A 19659-nucleotide genomic window follows, 5' to 3' on the forward strand; every position below is an offset into this window, starting at 1 on the left:
TCCGTGCCTGCTTCTGTTTAAAATGGATGTGATGTCAGTCCCGGATCATTACGTGTCTCTGTCTGTTTAAAAGGGATGTGATGCAAGTACTGGATCATTCCGTGTCTCTGTCTGTTTAAAAGGGATGTGATGTATGTCCCGGATCATTTCGTGTCTCTGTCTGTTTAAAAGGGATGTGATGTAAGTCACGGATCATTCCGCGTCTGCCTCTGTTCAAAGGGATGTGATGTAAGTCCCGGATCTTTCGCGGTCTGCCTCTGTTTCAAAGGGATGTGATGTAAGTCCCGGATCATTCCGTGTCTCTGTCTGTTTAAAAGGGATGTGATATCAGTCCCGGATCATTCCGTGTCTCTGCCTGTTTAAAAGGGATGTTATGTCGGTCCAGGATCATTCCGTGTCTCTGTCTGCTTAAAAGGGATGTGATGTAAGTCCCGGATCATTCCGTGTCTGCATCTGTTTAAAAGTGATGTGATGTCAGTCCCCGATCATTCCGTGTCTCTGTCTGTTTAAAAGGGATGTGATGTAAGTCGCGGATCATTCAGTGTCTCTGTCTGTTTAAAATGGAAGTGATTCAAGTCCCGGATTATTCATAGTCTCTGTGTGTTTCAAAGGGATGTGATGTCAGTCCCGGATCATTCCGTGTCTCTGTCTGTTTAAAAGGGATGTGATGTAAGTCCCGGATCATTCCGTGTCTCTGTCTGTTTAAAACGGATGTGATGTAAGTCCCGGATCATTTCGTGCCTCTGTCTGTTTCAAAGGGATGTGATGTAAGTCCCGGATCATTCCGTGTCTCTGTCTGATTAAAAGTGATGTGATATAAGTCCCGGATCATTCCGTGTCTCTGTCTGTTTAAAAGTGATGTGATGTCAGTCCCGGATCATTCCGCGTTTGCCTCTGTTTCAAGGGATGTGATGTAAGTCCCCGATCATTCCTGGTCTGCCTCTGTTTAAAAGTGATGTGATGTAAGTCCCGGATCATTCCGTGTCTGCGTCTGTTAAAAAGGGATGTGATGTAAGTCTCGGATCATTCCGTGTCTCTGTCTGTTTCAATGGGATGTGATGCAAGTCCCGGATTATTCCGTATCTCTGTATGTTTCAAAGGGATGTGATGTCAGTCCCGGATCATTCCGTGTCTCTGTCTGTATAAAAAGGATGTGATTTAAGTCCCGGATCATTCCCGGTCTGCCTCTGTTTAAAAGTGATGTGATGTAAGTCCCGGATCATTCCGTGTCTGCGTCTGTTCAAAAGTGATTTGACGTCAGTCCCGGATCATTCCGTGTCTCTGTCTGTTCAAAAGGGATGTGATGTAAGTCTCGGATCATTCCGTGTCTCTGCCTGTTTCAAAGGGATGTGATGTATGTCCCGGATCATTCCGCGTCTGCGTCTGTTTAAAAGTGATGTGACATCAGTCCCGGATCATTCCGTGTCTCACTCTGTTTAAAAGGGATGTGATGTAAGTCCCGGATCATTCCTCGTCTGCCTCTGTTTAAAAGGGATGTGATGTAAGTCCCGGATCATTCCGTGTCTCTGACTGTTTAAAAGGGATGTGATATCAGTCTCGGATCATTCTGTGCCTGCTTCTGTTCAAATGGGATGTTGTGTCAGTCCCGGATCATTCCGTGTCTCTGCCTGTTTAAAAGGGATGTTATGTCGGTCGAGGATCATTCTGTGTCTCTGTCTGCTTAAAAGGGATGTGATGTAATTCCCGGATCATTCCGTGTCTGCATCTGTTTAAAAGTGATGTGATGTCAGTCCCCGATCATTCCGTGTCTCTGTCTGTTTAAAAGGGATGTGATGTAAGTCGCGGATCATTCAGTGTCTCTGTCTGTTTAAAAGGGATGTGATGCAAGTCCCGGATTATTCCGTGTCTCTGTGTGTTTCAAAGGGATGTGATGTCAGTCCCGGATCAATCCGTGTCTCTGTCTGTTTAAAAGGGATGTGATGTAAGTCCCGGATCATTTCGTGCCTCTGTCTGTTTCAAAGGGATGTGATGTTAGTCCCGGATCATTCCGTGTCTCTGTCTGATTAAAAGGGATGTGATATAAGTCCCGGATCATTCCGTGTCTCTGTCTGTTTAAAACGGATGTGATGTAAGTCCCGGATCATTTCGTGCCTCTGTCTGTTTCAAAGGGATGTGATGTAAGTCCCGGATCATTCCGTGTCTCTGTCTGATTAAAAGTGATGTGATATAAGTCCCGGATCATTCCGTGTCTCTGTCTGTTTAAAAGTGATGTGATGTCAGTCCCGGATCATTCCGCGTTTGCCTCTGTTTCAAGGGATGTGATGTAAGTCCCCGATCATTCCTGGTCTGCCTCTGTTTAAAAGTGATGTGATGTAAGTCCCGGATCATTCCGTGTCTGCGTCTGTTAAAAAGGGATGTGATGTAAGTCTCGGATCATTCCGTGTCTCTGTCTGTTTCAATGGGATGTGATGCAAGTCCCGGATTATTCCGTATCTCTGTATGTTTCAAAGGGATGTGATGTCAGTCCCGGATCATTCCGTGTCTCTGTCTGTATAAAAAGGATGTGATTTAAGTCCCGGATCATTCCCGGTCTGCCTCTGTTTAAAAGTGATGTGATGTAAGTCCCGGATCATTCCGTGTCTGCGTCTGTTCAAAAGTGATTTGACGTCAGTCCCGGATCATTCCGTGTCTCTGTCTGTTCAAAAGGGATGTGATGTAAGTCTCGGATCATTCCGTGTCTCTGTCTGTTTAAAAGGGATGTGATGCTTGTCCCGGATTATTCCGTGTCTCTGTATGCTTCAAAGGGATGTGATGTCAGTCCCGGATCATTCCGTGTCTCTGTCTGTTTAAAAGGGATGTGATGTAAGTCCCGGATCATTCCGTGTCTCTGTCTGTTTTAAAGGGATGTGATGTCAGTCCCGGATCATTTCGTGTCTCTGTCTGTTTCAAAGGGATGTGATGTAAGTCCCGGATCATTCCGTGTCTCTGTCTGTTTAAAAGGGATGTGATGCAAGTCCCGGATCATTCCGTGTCTGCGTCTGTTTAAAAGTGATCTGACGTCAGTCCCTGTTCATTTCGTGTCTCTGTCTGTTTAAAAGGGATGTGACGTAAGTCTCGGATCATTCCGTGCCTCTGTCTGTTTAAAAGGGATGTGATGCAAGTCCCGGATTATTCCGTGTCTCTGTATGTTTCAAAGGGATGTGATGTCAGTCCCGGATCATTCCGTGTCTCTGTCTGTTTAAAAGGGATGTGATGTAAGTCCCGGATCATTCCTTGTGTCTGTCTGTTTGAAAGGGATATGATGTAAGTTCCGGATCATTCCTTGTCTCTGTCTGTTGAAAAGGGATGTGATGTAAGTCTCGCATCATTCCGTGTCTCTGTCTGTTTAAAAGTGATGTGATGTCAGTCCCGGATCATTCAATGTCTCTGTCGGTTTAAAAGGGATGTGACGGAAGTCCCGGATCATTCCGTGTCTCTGTCTGTTTAAAAGGGTTATGGTGTAAGTACCGGATCATTCCGTGTCTGTGTCAGTTCAAAAGGGATATGATGTCATCCGCTGATCAATCCATGTCTGCGTCTGTTTAAAAGTGATCTGATGTCAGTCCCGGATCATTCTTTGTCTGCCTCTGTTTAAAAGTGATGTGACGTCAGTCCCGGATCATTCCGTGTCTCTGCCTGTTCAAAAGGGATGTGATTTAAGTCCCGGATCATTCCGTGACTCTGTCTGTTTAAAAGGGATATGATGTAAGTTCCGGATCATTCCTTGTCTCTGTCTGTTGAAAAGGGATGTGATGCAAGTCCCGGATTATTCCGTGTCTCTGTATGTTTCAAAGGGATGTGATGTCAGTCCCGGATCATTCCGTGTCTCTGTCTGTTTAAAAGGGATGTGATGTAAGTCCCGGATCATTCCTTGTGTCTGTCTGTTTGAAAGGGATATGATGTAAGTTCCGGATCATTCCTTGTCTCTGTCTGTTGAAAAGGGATGTGATGTAAGTCTCGCATCATTCCGTGTCTCTGTCTGTTTAAAAGTGATGTGATGTCAGTCCCGGATCATTCAATGTCTCTGTCGGTTTAAAAGGGATGTGACGGAAGTCCCGGATCATTCCGTGTCTCTGTCTGTTTAAAAGGGTTATGGTGTAAGTACCGGATCATTCCGTGTCTGTGTCAGTTCAAAAGGGATATGATGTCATCCGCTGATCAATCCATGTCTGCGTCTGTTTAAAAGTGATGTGATGTCAGTCCCGGATCATTCTGTGTCTGCCTCTGTTTAAAAGTGATGTGACGTCAGTCCCGGATCATTCCGTGTCTCTGCCTGTTCAAAAGGGATGTGATGTCAGTCCCGGATCATTCCGTGTCTCTCTCTGTTTAAAAGGGATGTGATGTCTGCCCCGGATCATTCTGTGTCTCTGTCTGTTTAAAAAGGGTTGTGATGTAAGTCCCGGATCATTCCGTGTCTCCATCTGTTTAAAAGTGATGTGATGTCAGTCCCGGATCATTCCGTTTCACTGCCTGTTTAAAAGGGATGTGATTTAAGTCCCGGATCATTCCGTGACTCTGTCTGTTTAAAAGGGATGTGATGTAAGTCCCGGATCATTCCGTGTCTCTGTCTGTTTAAAAGGGATGTGATGTCAGTCCCAGATAATTCCGTGTCTCTGTCTGTTTAAAATGGATGTGATGAAAGTCCTGGAACATTCCGTGTCTCTTTCTGTTTTAAAGGGATGTGATGTAAGTCCCGGATCATTCCCGTTCTGCGTCTGTTTAAAAGTGATGTGACGTCAGTCCCGGATCATTCTGTGTCTCTGTCTGTTCAAAAGGGATGTGATGTAAGTCCTGGATCATTCTGTGTCTCTGTCTGTTTGAAAGGGATGTGATGTCAGTCCCGGATCATTCCGTGCCTGCTTCTGTTTAAAAGGGATGTGATGTCAGTCCCGGATCATTCCGTGCCTGCTTCTGTTTAAAAGGGATGTGATGTAAGTCCCGGATCATTCCCGGTCTGCGTCTGTTTAAAAGTGATGTGACGTCAGTCCCGGATCATTCCGTGTCTCTGTCTGTTTAAAAGGGATGTGATGTCAGTCCTGGATCATTCCGTGTCTCTGTCTGTTTAAAAGGGATGTGATATCAGTCCCGGATCATTCCGTGCCTGCTTCTGTTTCAAAGGGATGTGATGTCAGTCCCGGTTCATTCCGTGCCTGCTTCTGTTTAAAAGGGATGTGATGTAAGTCCCGGATCATTCTGTGCCTCTGCCTGTTTAAAAGGGATGAGATGTCAGTCCCGGATCATGAAGTGTCTCTGTCTGTTTAAAAGGGATGTGATGAAAGTCCCTGATCATTCCGTGTCTCTGTCTGTTTCAAAGGGATGTGATGCAAGTACTGGATCATTCCGTGTCTCTGTCTGTTTAAAAGGGATGTGATGTATGTCCCGCATCATTTCGTGTCTCTGTCTGTTTAAAAGGGATGTGATGTAAGTCCCGGATCATTCCGCGTCTGCCTCTGTTCAAAGGGATGTGATGTAAGTCCCGGATCATTCGCGGTCTGCCTCTGTTTAAAAGTGATGTGATGTATGTCCCGGATCATTCCGCGTCTGCGTCTGTTTAAAAGTGATGTGACATCAGTCCCGGATCATTCCGTGTCTCACTCTGTTTAAAAGGGATGTGATGTAAGTCCCGGATCATTCCTCGTCTGCCTCTGTTTAAAAGGGATGTGATGTAAGTCCCGGATCATTCCGTGTCTCTGTCTGCTTAAAAGGGATGTGATGTTAGTCCCGGATCATTCCGTGTCTGCATCTGTTTAAAAGTGATGTGATGTCAGTCCCCAATCATTCCGTGTCTCTGTCTGTTTAAAAGGGATGTGATGTAAGTCGCGGATCATTCAGTGTCTCTGTCTGTTTAAAAGGGATGTGATGCAAGTCCCGGATTATTCCGTGTCTCTGTCTGATTAAAAGGGATGTGAAGTCAGTCCCGGATCATTCCGTGTCTCTGTCTGTTTAAAAGGGATGTGATGGAAGTCCCGCATCATTCCGTGTCTCTGTCTGTTTAAAACGGATGTGATGTAAGTCCAGGATCATTTCGTGCCTCTGTCTGTTTCAAAGGGATGTGATGTAAGTCCCGGATCATTCCGTGTCTCTGTCTGATTAAAAGGGATGTGATATAAGTCCCGGATCATTCCGTGCCTGCTTCTGTTCAAAAGGGATGTGATGTCAGTCCCGGATCATTCCGTGCCTGCTTCTGTTTAAAAGGGATGTGATGTAAGTCCCGGATCATTCTGTGCCTCTGCCTGTTTAAAAGGGATGTGATGTCAGTCCCGGATAATTACGTGTCTCTGTCTGTTTAAAAGGGATGTGATGCAAGTACTGGATCATTCCGTGTCTCTGTCTGTTTAAAAGGGATGTGATGTATGTCCCGGATCATTCCGCGTCTGCGTCTGTTTAAAAGTGATGTGACATCAGTCCCGGATCATTCCGTGTCTCACTCTGTTTAAAAGGGATGTGATGTAAGTCCCGGATCATTCCTCGTCTGCCTCTGTTTAAAAGGGATGTGATGTAAGTCCCGGATCATTCCGTGTCTCTGTCTGCTTAAAAGGGATGTGATGTAAGTCCCGGATCATTCCGTGTCTGCATCTGTTTAAAAGTGATGTGATGTCAGTCCCCAATCATTCCGTGTCTCTGTCTGTTTAAAAGGGATGTGATGCAAGTCCCGGATTATTCCGTGTCTCTGTCTGATTAAAAGGGATGTGAAGTCAGTCCCGGATCATACCGTGTCTCTGTCTGTTTAAAAGGGATGTGATGGAAGTCCCGCATCATTCCGTGTCTCTGTCTGTTTAAAACGGATGTGATGTAAGTCCAGGATCATTTCGTGCCTCTGTCTGTTTCAAAGGGATGTGATGTAAGTCCCGGATCATTCCGTGTCTCTGTCTGATTAAAAGGGATGTGATATAAGTCCCGGATCATTCCGTGCCTGCTTCTGTTTAAAATGGATGTGATGTCAGTCCCGGATCATTACGTGTCTCTGTCTGTTTAAAAGGGATGTGATGCAAGTACTGGATCATTCCGTGTCTCTGTCTGTTTAAAAGGGATGTGATGTATGTCCCGGATCATTTCGTGTCTCTGTCTGTTTAAAAGGGATGTGATGTAAGTCACGGATCATTCCGCGTCTGCCTCTGTTCAAAGGGATGTGATGTAAGTCCCGGATCTTTCGCGGTCTGCCTCTGTTTCAAAGGGATGTGATGTAAGTCCCGGATCATTCCGTGTCTCTGTCTGTTTAAAAGGGATGTGATATCAGTCCCGGATCATTCCGTGTCTCTGCCTGTTTAAAAGGGATGTTATGTCGGTCCAGGATCATTCCGTGTCTCTGTCTGCTTAAAAGGGATGTGATGTAAGTCCCGGATCATTCCGTGTCTGCATCTGTTCAAAAGTGATGTGATGTCAGTCCCCGATCATTCCGTGTCTCTGTCTGTTTAAAAGGGATGTGATGTAAGTCGCGGATCATTCAGTGTCTCTGTCTGTTTAAAATGGAAGTGATTCAAGTCCCGGATTATTCCGTGTCTCTGTGTGTTTCAAAGGGATGTGATGTCAGTCCCGGATCATTCCGTGTCTCTGTCTGTTTAAAAGGGATGTGATGTAAGTCCCGGATCATTCCGTGTCTCTGTCTGTTTAAAACGGATGTGATGTAAGTCCCGGATCATTTCGTGCCTCTGTCTGTTTCAAAGGGATGTGATGTAAGTCCCGGATCATTCCGTGTCTCTGTCTGATTAAAAGTGATGTGATATAAGTCCCGGATCATTCCGTGTCTCTGTCTGTTTAAAAGTGATGTGATGTCAGTCCCGGATCATTCCGCGTTTGCCTCTGTTTCAAGGGATGTGATGTAAGTCCCCGATCATTCCTGGTCTGCCTCTGTTTAAAAGTGATGTGATGTAAGTCCCGGATCATTCCGTGTCTGCGTCTGTTAAAAAGGGATGTGATGTAAGTCTCGGATCATTCCGTGTCTCTGTCTGTTTCAATGGGATGTGATGCAAGTCCCGGATTATTCCGTATCTCTGTATGTTTCAAAGGGATGTGATGTCAGTCCCGGATCATTCCGTGTCTCTGTCTGTATAAAAAGGATGTGATTTAAGTCCCGGATCATTCCCGGTCTGCCTCTGTTTAAAAGTGATGTGATGTAAGTCCCGGATCATTCCGTGTCTGCGTCTGTTCAAAAGTGATTTGACGTCAGTCCCGGATCATTCCGTGTCTCTGTCTGTTCAAAAGGGATGTGATGTAAGTCTCGGATCATTCCGTGTCTCTGCCTGTTTCAAAGGGATGTGATGTATGTCCCGGATCATTCCGCGTCTGCGTCTGTTTAAAAGTGATGTGACATCAGTCCCGGATCATTCCGTGTCTCACTCTGTTTAAAAGGGATGTGATGTAAGTCCCGGATCATTCCTCGTCTGCCTCTGTTTAAAAGGGATGTGATGTAAGTCCCGGATCATTCCGTGTCTCTGACTGTTTAAAAGGGATGTGATATCAGTCCCGGATCATTCTGTGCCTGCTTCTGTTCAAATGGGATGTTGTGTCAGTCCCGGATCATTCCGTGTCTCTGCCTGTTTAAAAGGGATGTTATGTCGGTCGAGGATCATTCTGTGTCTCTGTCTGCTTAAAAGGGATGTGATGTAATTCCCGGATCATTCCGTGTCTGCATCTGTTTAAAAGTGATGTGATGTCAGTCCCCGATCATTCCGTGTCTCTGTCTGTTTAAAAGGGATGTGATGTAAGTCGCGGATCATTCAGTGTCTCTGTCTGTTTAAAAGGGATGTGATGCAAGTCCCGGATTATTCCGTGTCTCTGTGTGTTTCAAAGGGATGTGATGTCAGTCCCGGATCAATCCGTGTCTCTGTCTGTTTAAAAGGGATGTGATGGAAGTCCCGGATCATTCCGTGTCTCTGTCTGTTTAAAACGGATGTGATGTAAGTCCAGGATCATTTCGTGCCTCTGTCTGTTTCAAAGGGATGTGATGGAAGTCCCGGATCATTCCGTGTCTCTGTCTGTTTAAAAGGGATATGATGGAAGTCCCGGATCATTCCGCGTCTGCGTCTGTTTAAAAGGGGTTTGATGTCAGTCCCGAATCATTCCGTGTCTCTGTCTGTTAACAGGGATGTGATGTCAGTCCCGGATCATTCCGTGTCTCTGTCTGTTTAAAAGGGATGTGATTTAAGTCCCGGATCATTCCGTGCCTCTGCCTGTTTAAAAGGGATGTGACATCAGTCCCGGAACATTCCGTGTCTCTGCCTGTTTAAAAGGGATGTGATGTAAGTCCCGGATCATTCCTCGTCTGCCTCTGTTTAAAAGGGATGTGATGTCAGTCCCGGATCATTCCGTGCCTGCTTCTGTTTAAATGGGATTTTATGTCAGTCCCGGATCATTCCGTGTCTCTGTCTGCTTAAAAGGGATGTGATGTAAGTCCCGGATCATTCCGTGTCTGCTTCTGTTTAAAAGTGATGTGTTGTCAGTCCCGGATCATACCTCGTCTGCCTCTGTTTCAAGGGGATGTGACGTCAGTCCCGGATCATTCCGTGTCTCTGTTTGTTTAAAAGGGATGTGATGTAAGTACCGGATCATTCCGTGTCTCTGTCTGTTTAAAAGGGATATGATGGAAGTCCCGGATCATTCCACTTCTGCGTCTGTTTAAAAGGGATGTGATGTCAGTCCCGAATCATTCCGTGTCTCTGTCTGTTAACAGGGATGTGATGTCAGTCCAGGATCATTCCGTGCCTGCTTCTGTTTAAAAGGGATATGATGTCAGTCCCGGATCATTCCGTGCCTGCTTCTGTTTAAAAGGGATGTGATGTCAGTCCCGGATCATTCCGTGCCTCCGTCTGTTTAAAAGGGATGTGATGTAAGTCGCGGATCATTCTGTGTCTCTGTATGTTTCAAAGGGATGTGATGTCACTCCCGGATCATTCCGTGTCTCTGTCTGTTCAAAGTGGATCTGACATAAGTCCCGTAAAATTCCGTGTCTCTGTCTGTTTTAAAGGGATGTGATATAAGTCCCGGATCATTCCGTGCCTCTGCCTGTTTAAAAGGGATGTGACATCAGTCCCGGAACATTCCGTGTCTCTGCCTGTTTAAAAGGGATGTGATGTAAGTCCCGGATCATTCCTCGTCTGCTTCTGTTTAAAAGGGATGTGATGTCAGTCCCGGATCATTCCGTGCCTGCTTCTGTTTAAATGGGATGTTATGTCAGTCCCGTAAAATTCCGTGTCTCTGTCTGTTTTTAAGGGATGTGATATAAGTCCCGGATCATTCCGTGCCTCTGCCTGTTTAAAAGGGATGTGACATCAGTCCCGGAACATTCCGTGTCTCTGCCTGTTTAAAAGGGATGTGATGTAAGTCCCGGATCATTCCTCGTCTGCTTCTGTTTAAAAGGGATGTGATGTCAGTCCCGGATCATTCCGTGCCTGCTTCTGTTTAAATGGGATGTTGTGTCAGTCCCGGATCATTCCGTGTCTCTGCCTGTTTTAAAGGGATGTGATGTCGGTCCCGGATCATTCCGTGTCTCTGTCTGCTTAAAAGGGATGTGATGGAAGTCCCGGATCATTCCGTGTCTGCTTCTGTTTAAAAGTGATGTGTTGTCAGGCCCGGATCATTCCGTGTCTCTGTCTGTTTAAAAGGGATGTGATGTCAGTCCCGGATCATACCTCGTCTGCCTCTGTTTCAAGGGGATGTGATGTAAATCCCGGATCATTCCGTGTCTCTGTCGGTTTAAAAGGGATGTGATGTCAGTCCCGGATCATTCCGTGCCTGCTTCTGTTTAAATGGGATGTTATGTCAGTCCCGGATCATTCCGTGTCTCTGCCTGTTTTAAAGGGATGTGATGTCGGTCCCGGATCACTCCATGTCTCTGTCTCTTTGAAAGGGATGTGAAGTAAGTCCCGGGTCATTCCGAGTCTGTGTCTGTTTAAAATGGATGTGATGTCAGTCCCGGATCATTCCGTGCCTGTGTCTGTTTCTGAGGGATGTGATGTAAGTCCCGGATCATTCCGTGTCTGTGTCTGTTCAAAAGGGATTTGATGTAAGTCCCGGATCATTCCGTGTCTCTGTCTGTTTAAAAGTGATGTGCTGTCAGTCCTGAATCATTCCGTGCCTGCGTCTGTTTAAAAGGGATGTGATGGAAGTCACGGATCATTACGCGTTTGCCTCCGTTTAAAGGGATGTGATGTAAGTCCCGGATCATTCCTGGTCTGCCTCTGTTTGAAAGTGATGTGACGTCAGTCCCGGATCATTCCGTGTCTGTCTGTTTAAAAGGGATGTGATGTAAGTCTCGGCTCATTCCGTGTCTCTGTCTGCTAAAAAGGGATGTGATGCAAGTCCCGGATTATTCCGTGCCTCCGTCTGTTTAAAAGGGATGTGATGTAAGTCGCGGATCATTCTGTGTCTCTGTATGTTTCAAAGGGATGTGATGTCACTCCCGGATCATTCCGTGTCTCTGTCTGTTCAAAGTGGATCTGACATAAGTCCCGCAAAATTCCGTGTCTCTGTCTGTTTTAAAGGGATGTGATATAAGTCCCGGATCATTCCGTGCCTCTGCCTGTTTAAAAGGGATGTGACATCAGTCCCGGAACATTCCGTGTCTCTGCCTGTTTAAAAGGGATGTGATGTAAGTCCCGGATCATTCCTCGTCTGCTTCTGTTTAAAAGGGATGTGATGTCAGTCCCGGATCATTCCGTGCCTGCTTCTGTTTAAATGGGATGTTATATCAGTCCCGGATCATTCCGTGTCTCTGCCTGTTTTAAAGGGATGTGATGTCGGTCCCGGATCATTCCGTGTCTCTGTCTGCTTAAAAGGGATGTGATGTAAGTCCCGGATCATTCCGTGTCTGCTTCTGTTTAAAAGTGATGTGTTGTCAGTCCCGGATCATTCCGTGTCTCTGTCTGTTTAAAAGGGATGTGATGTCAGTCCCGGATCATACCTCGTCTGCCTCTGTTTCAAGGGGATGTGATGTAAATCCCGGATCATTCCGTATCTCTGTCGGTTTAAAAGGGATGTGATGTCAGTCCCGGATCATTCCGTGCCTGCTTCTGTTTAAATGGGATGTTATGTCAGTCCCGGATCATTCCGTGTCTCTGCCTGTTTTAAAGGGATGTGAAGTAAGTCCCGGGTCATTCCGAGTCTGTGTCTGTTTAAAATGGATGTGATGTCAGTCCCGAATCATTCCGTGCCTGTGTCTGTTTCTGAGGGATGTGATGGAAGTCCCGGATCATTCCGTGTCTCTGTCTGTTTAAAACGGATGTGATGTAAGTCCAGGATCATTTCGTGCCTCTGTCTGTTTCAAAGGGATGTGATGTAAGTCCCGGATCATTCCGTGTCTCTGTCTGTTTAAAACGGATGTGATGTAAGTCCAGGATCATTTCGTGCCTCTGTCTGTTTCAAAGGGATGTGATGTAAGTCCCGGATCATTCCGTGTCTCTGTCTGTTTAAAAGGGATATGATGGAAGTCCCGGATCATTCCGCGTCTGCGTCTGTTTAAAAGGGGTTTGATGTCAGTCCCGAATCATTCCGTGTCTCTGTCTGTTAACAGGGATGTGATGTCAGTCCCGGATCATTCCGTGTCTCTGTCTGTTTAAAAGGGATGTGATGTAAGTCCCGGATCATTCCGTGCCTCTGCCTGTTTAAAAGGGATGTGACATCAGTCCCGGAACATTCCGTGTCTCTGCCTGTTTAAAAGGGATGTGATGTAAGTCCCGGATCATTCCTCGTCTGCCTCTGTTTAAAAGGGATGTGATGTCAGTCCCGGATCATTCCGTGCCTGCTTCTGTTTAAATGGGATTTTATGTCAGTCCCGGATCATTCCGTGTCTCTGCCTGTTTTAAAGGGATGTGATGTCGGTCCCGGCTCATTCCGTGTCTCTGTCTGCTTAAAAGGGATGTGATGTAAGTCCCGGATCATTCCGTGTCTGCTTCTGTTTAAAAGTGATGTGTTGTCAGTCCCGGATCATTCCTCGTCTGCCTCTGTTTCAAGGGGATGTGACGTCAGTCCCGGATCATTCCGTGTCTCTGTCTGTTTAAAAGGGATGTGATGTAAGTACCGGATCATTCCGTGTCTCTGTCTGTTTAAAAGGGATATGATGGAAGTCCCGGATCATTCCACTTCTGCGTCTGTTTAAAAGGGATGTGATGTCAGTCCCGAATCATTCCGTGTCTCTGTCTGTTAACAGGGATGTGATGTCAGTCCAGGATCACTCCGTGCCTGCTTCTGTTTAAAAGGGATATGATGTCAGTCCCGGATCATTCCGTGCCTGCTTCTGTTTAAAAGGGATGTGATGTCAGTCCCGGATCATTCCGTGCCTCCGTCTGTTTAAAAGGGATGTGATGTAAGTCGCGGATCATTCTGTGTCTCTGTATGTTTCAAAGGGATGTGATGTCACTCCCGGATCATTCCGTGTCTCTGTCTGTTCAAAGTGGATCTGACATAAGTCCCGTAAAATTCCGTGTCTCTGTCTGTTTTAAAGGGATGTGATATAAGTCCCGGATCATTCCGTGCCTCTGCCTGTTTAAAAGGGATGTGACATCAGTCCCGGAACATTCCGTGTCTCTGCCTGTTTAAAAGGGATGTGATGTAAGTCCCGGATCATTCCTCGTCTGCTTCTGTTTAAAAGGGATGTGATGTCAGTCCCGGATCATTCCGTGCCTGCTTCTGTTTAAATGGGATGTTATGTCAGTCCCGTAAAATTCCGTGTCTCTGTCTGTTTTTAAGGGATGTGATATAAGTCCCGGATCATTCCGTGCCTCTGCCTGTTTAAAAGGGATGTGACATCAGTCCCGGAACATTCCGTGTCTCTGCCTGTTTAAAAGGGATGTGATGTAAGTCCCGGATCATTCCTCGTCTGCTTCTGTTTAAAAGGGATGTGATGTCAGTCCCGGATCATTCCGTGCCTGCTTCTGTTTAAATGGGATGTTATATCAGTCCCGGATCATTCCGTGTCTCTGCCTGTTTTAAAGGGATGTGATGTCGGTCCCGGATCATTCCGTGTCTCTGTCTGCTTAAAAGGGATGTGATGTAAGTCCCGGATCATTCCGTGTCTGCTTCTGTTTAAAAGTGATGTGTTGTCAGTCCCGGATCATTCCGTGTCTCTGTCTGTTTAAAAGGGATGTGATGTCAGTCCCGGATCATACCTCGTCTGCCTCTGTTTCAAGGGGATGTGATGTAAATCCCGGATCATTCCGTGTCTCTGTCGGTTTAAAAGGGATGTGATGTCAGTCCCGGATCATTCCGTGCCTGCTTCTGTTTAAATGGGATGTTATGTCAGTCCCGGATCATTCCGTGTCTCTGCCTGTTTTAAAGGGATGTGATGTCGGTCCCGGATCACTCCATGTCTCTGTCTCTTTGAAAGGGATGTGAAGTAAGTCCCGGGTCATTCCGAGTCTGTGTCTGTTTAAAATGGATGTGATGTCAGTCCCGAATCATTCCGTGCCTGTGTCTGTTTCTGAGGGATGTGATGTAAGTCCCGGATCATTCCGTGTCTGTGTCTGTTCAAAAGGGATTTGATGTAAGTCCCGGATCATTCCGTGTCTCTGTCTGTTTAAAAGTGATGTGCTGTCAGTCCTGAATCATTCCGTGCCTGCGTCTGTTTAAAAGGGATGTGATGTAAGTCCCGGATCATTACGCGTTTGCCTCCGTTTAAAGGGATGTGATGTAAGTCCCGGATCATTCCTGGTCTGCCTCTGTTTGAAAGTGATGTGATGTGAGTCCCGGATCATTCCGTGTCTGCGTCTGTTTAAAAGTGATGTGACGTCAGTCCCGGATCATTCCGTGTCTGTCTGTTTAAAAGGGATGTGATGTAAGTCTCGGCTCATTCCGTGTCTCTGTCTGCTAAAAAGGGATGTGATGCAAGTCCCGGATTATTCCGTGTCTCTGTATGTTTCAAAGGGATGTGATGTCAGTCCCGGATCATTCCGTGTCTCTGTCTGTTTAAAAGGGATGTGATGTAAATCACGGATCACTCCGTGTCTCTGTCTGTTGAAAAGGGATGTGATGTAAATCCCGGATCATTCCGTGTCTGCGTCTGTTTAAAAGTGATGTGTTGTCAGTCCCCGATCATTCCGTGTCTCTGTCTGTTTAAAAGGGATGTGATGTAAGTCGCGGATCATTCCGTGTCTCTGTCTGTTTAAAAGGGATGTGATGTCAGTCATTGAGCATTCCGTGTCTCTGTCTGTTTAAAAGGGATGTGATGCAAGTCCCGGATCATTCCCGGTCTGCCTCTGTTTACAAGTGATGTGATGTAAGTTCCGGATCATTCCGTGTCTGCGTCTGTTTAAAAGTGATGTGACGTCAGTCATTGATAATTCCGTGTCTCTGTCGGTTTAAAAGGGATGTGATGTAAGTCCCGGATCATTCCGTGTCTCTGCCTGTTTCAAAGGGATATGATGTGAGTCCCGGATCATTCCGCGTCTGCCTCTGTTTAAAAGGGATGTGATGTAAGTCCCGGATCATTCCGTGTCTCTGTCTGTTTAAAAGGGATGTGATGTCAATCCCGGATCATTCCGTGCCTGCTTCTGTTTAAAAGGGATATTATGTCAGCCCCGGATCATTCCGTGTCTGCGTCTGTTAAAAAGTGATGCGATGTCGGTCCCGGATCATTCCGTGTCTCTGCCTGTTTGAAAGGGATGTGATGTCGGTCCCGGATCATTCCGTGTCTCTGTCTGTTTAAAAGGGTTGTGATGTAAGTCGCGGACCAATCCGTGTCTCTGTATGCTTCAAAGGGATGTGATGTCACTCCCGGATCATTCCGTGTCTCTGTCTGTTTAAAGGGGTGGTGATGTCAGTCCCGTAAAATTCCGTGTCTCTGTCTGTTTTAAAGGGATGTGATGTAAGTAGCGGATCATTCCGTGTCTCTGTCGGTTTAAAAGGAATGTGATGGAAGTCCCGGATCACTCCGTGTCTCTGTCTCTTTAAAAGGGATGTGATCTAATTCCCGGGTCATTCCGAGTCTGTGTCTGTTTAAAAGGGATGTGATGTCAGTCCCGGATCATTCCGTGTCTGTGTCTGTTTATGAGGGATGTGATGTAAGTCCCGGATCATTCTGTGTCTCTGCCTGTTTAAAAGGGATGTGATGTCAGTCCCGGATCATTCCGTGTCTCTGTCTGTTTAAAACGGATGTTATGTAAGTCCCGGATCATTTCGTGTCTCTGTCTGTTTCAAAGGCATGTGATGTCATTCCCGGATCATTCCGTGTATCTGCCTGTTTGAAAGGGATTTGATGTAAGTCCCGGATCATTCCGTGTCTCTGTCTGTTTAAAAGTGATGTGCTGTCAGTCCAGAATCATTCCGTGTCTGCGTCTGTTTAAAAGGGATGTGATGTAAGTCCCGGATCATTCCCTGTCTCTGCCTATTTAAAAGGGATGTGATGTAAGTCCAGGATAATTCCGTTCCTCTCTCTGTTTACAAGTGATGTGCTGTCCGTCCCGGATCATTCCGTGTCTCTGTCTGTTTAAAAGGGATGTTATGTAAGTCCCGGATCATTCCGTGTCTCTGCCTGTTTAAAAGTGATGTGCTGTCAGTCCCGGATCATTCCGTTTCTCTGTCTGTTTGAAAGGGATGTGATGTCAGTCCCGGATCATTCCGTGTCTGCGTCTGTAAAAATGGGATGTGATGTCAGTAGCGGATCATTCCGTGTCTCTGTCGGTTTAAAAGGGATGTGATGGAAGTCCCGTATCACTCCGTGTCTCTGTCTCTTTGAAAGTGATGTGATGTAAGTCCCGGGTCATTCCGAGTCTGTGTCTGTTTAACAGGGATGTGATGTCAGTCCAGGATCTTTCCATGTCTCTGTCTGTTTAAAATGGATGTGATGTAAGTCCCGGATCATTCCGTGTCTGTGTCTGTTTGTGAGGGATGTGATGTCAGTCCCGGATCATTCCGTGTCTGTGTCTGGTTAAAAGGGATGTGATTTAAGTCCCAGATCATTCCGTGTCTCTATCTGTTTAAAAGGGATGTGTTTGGGTTCCGCCAGGACCACTCGGCTCCAGACCTCATTACAGCCTTGGTCCAAACATGGACAAAAGAACTGAATTCCAGAGGTGAGGTGAGAGTGACTGCCCTTGACATCAAGGCAGTATTTTACCGAGTGTGGCACCAAGGAGCCCTAGTAAAATTGAAGTCAATGGGAATCAGGGGGAAAACTCTCCAGTGGCTGGAGTCATACCTAGCACAAAGGAAGATGGTAGTGGTTGTTGGAGGCCAAGCATCTCAGCCCCTGGGCATTGCTGCAGGAGTTCCTCAGGGCAGTGTCCTCGGCCCAACCATCTTCAGCTGCTTCATCAATGACCTTCCCTCCATCATAAGGTCAGAAATGGGGATGTTCGCTGATGACTGCACAGTGTTCAGTTCCATTCGCAACCCCTCAGATAATGAAGCAGTCCGAGCCCGCATGCAGCAAGACCTGGACAACATCTAGGCTTGGGCTCATAAGTGGCAAGTAACATTCGCGCCAGATAAGTGCCAGGCAATGACCATCTCCAACAAGAGAGAGTCTGACCACCTCCCCTTGACATTCAACGGCATTACCATCGCCGAATCCCCCACCATCAACATCCTGGGGGTCACCATTGACCAGAAACTTAACTGGACCAGCCTTATAAATACTGTGGCGACGAGAGCAGGTCAGAGGCTGGGTATTCTGCGGCGAGTGACTCACCTCCTGACTCCCCAAAGCCTTTCCACCATCTACAAGGCACAAGTCAGGAGTGTGATGGAATGCTATCCACTTGCCTGGATGAGTGCAGCTCCAACAACACTCACGAAGCTCGACACCATCCAAGATAAAGCAGCCCACTTGATTGGCACCCCATCCACCACCCTAAACATTCACTCCCTTCACCACCGGCGCACTGTGGCTGCAGTGTGCACCATCCACAGGATGCACTGCAGCAACTCGCCAAGGCTTCTTCGACAGCACCTCCCAAACCCGCAACCTCTACCACCCAGAAGGACAAGGGCAGCAGGCGGATGGGAACAACACCACCTGCACGTTCCCCTCCAAGTCACACACCATCCCGACTTGGAAATATATCGCCGTTCCTTCATTGTCGCTGGGTCAAAATCCTGGAACTCTCTTCCTAACAGCACTGTGGGAGAACCGTCACCACACGGACTGCAGCGGTTCAAGAAGGCGGCTCACCACCACCTTCTCGAGGGCAATTAGGGATGGGCAATAAATGCCGGCCTTGCCAGCGAAGCCCACATCCCGTGAACGAATAAAAAAAAAAAAATGTAAGTCCCAGATCATTCCGTGTCTCTGTCTGTTTAAAAGTGAGGTAATGTCAGTCCCGGATCATTCCTGTCTTTGCCTGTTTAAAAGTGATGTGCTGTCAGTCCCGGATCATTCCGTGTCCTCGTCTGTTTAAAAGGGATGTGATGTAAGTCCCGGATCATTCCTTGTCTGCGTCTGTTTAAAAGGGATGTGATGTCAGTCCAGATCATTCCGTGTCTGCGTCTGTTTAAAAGGGATGTGATGTAATTCCCGGAACATTCCTTGTCTCTGATTGTTTCAAAGGGATGTGATGTAAGTCTCGGATCATTCCGTGTCTCTGTCTGTTTCAAAGGGATGTGATGAAAGTCCCGGATCATTCCGTGTCTCTGTCTGTTTAAAACGAATGTGATGTAAGTCGCGGATCATTCCATGTCTCTGTCTGTTTAAAAGGGATATGATGTAAGTCCCGGATTAATAATTCAATAGTTTAATTCATAATGAAATGTTTAATTTATTTTATAAATAATTCAAGTGATTATTTCTAAATGAATTGTTTAATTTATTATAAAAACAATTCAAAGTTTAATTTATTACATGAATGGTGCAATAGTTTAATTGATTATATAAATAATTCAAGGGATTATTTTTCAATGAATTGTTTAATTTAGTATAAAAATAATACCAAGTTCACTTTATTATAAAAATAATTCAATGTTTAATTTATTACATAAATAATTCAATAGTTTAATTTATAATGAATTGTTTAATTTATTTTATAAATAATTCATGTTTATTTTATAATGAATTGTTTAATTTATCATAAAAATAATTCAAAGTTTAGTTTATTGTGTAAATAATTCAATAGTTTAATTTATAATGAATTGTTGAATTTATTATATAAATAATTGAATAGTTTAATTAATAATGAATTGAATAATTTATTATAAAAACAATTCAAAGTTTAATTTATTATATAAATAATTCAATAGTTCAATTTATTATATTAATAATTCGATCGTTTAATTTATAATGAATTGTTCAATTTATTATATAAATAATTCAATAGTTTAATTTATAATGAATTGTTTAATTTATTTTATAGATAATTCAAGTGATTATTTTAAAATAAATTGATTAATTTATTCTAAAAATAATTCAAAGTTTAATTTCTTATGTTGAAATAATTCAATAGTTCAATTTATTATAAATAATTCAATTGTTTAATTTATAATGAATTGTTTAATTTATTATAAAAATCATGCAAAGTTTAATTTATTCTAAAAATAATTCAAAGTTTAATTTATTACATAAATAATTCAATAGTATAATTTTTAATGAATTGATTAATTTATTATGCAAATAATTCATGTGATAATTTTTAATTGAATTGCTTAATTTGTTATAAAAATAATTCAAAGTTAAATTTATTGTATAAATAATTCAATAGTTCAATTTATTATATGAATAATTCAATAATTCAATTT

Source organism: Heptranchias perlo, chromosome 34 (genome assembly GCF_035084215.1).
Source record: "Heptranchias perlo isolate sHepPer1 chromosome 34, sHepPer1.hap1, whole genome shotgun sequence".
NCBI classification, from domain to species: Eukaryota; Metazoa; Chordata; class Chondrichthyes; order Hexanchiformes; family Hexanchidae; genus Heptranchias; species Heptranchias perlo.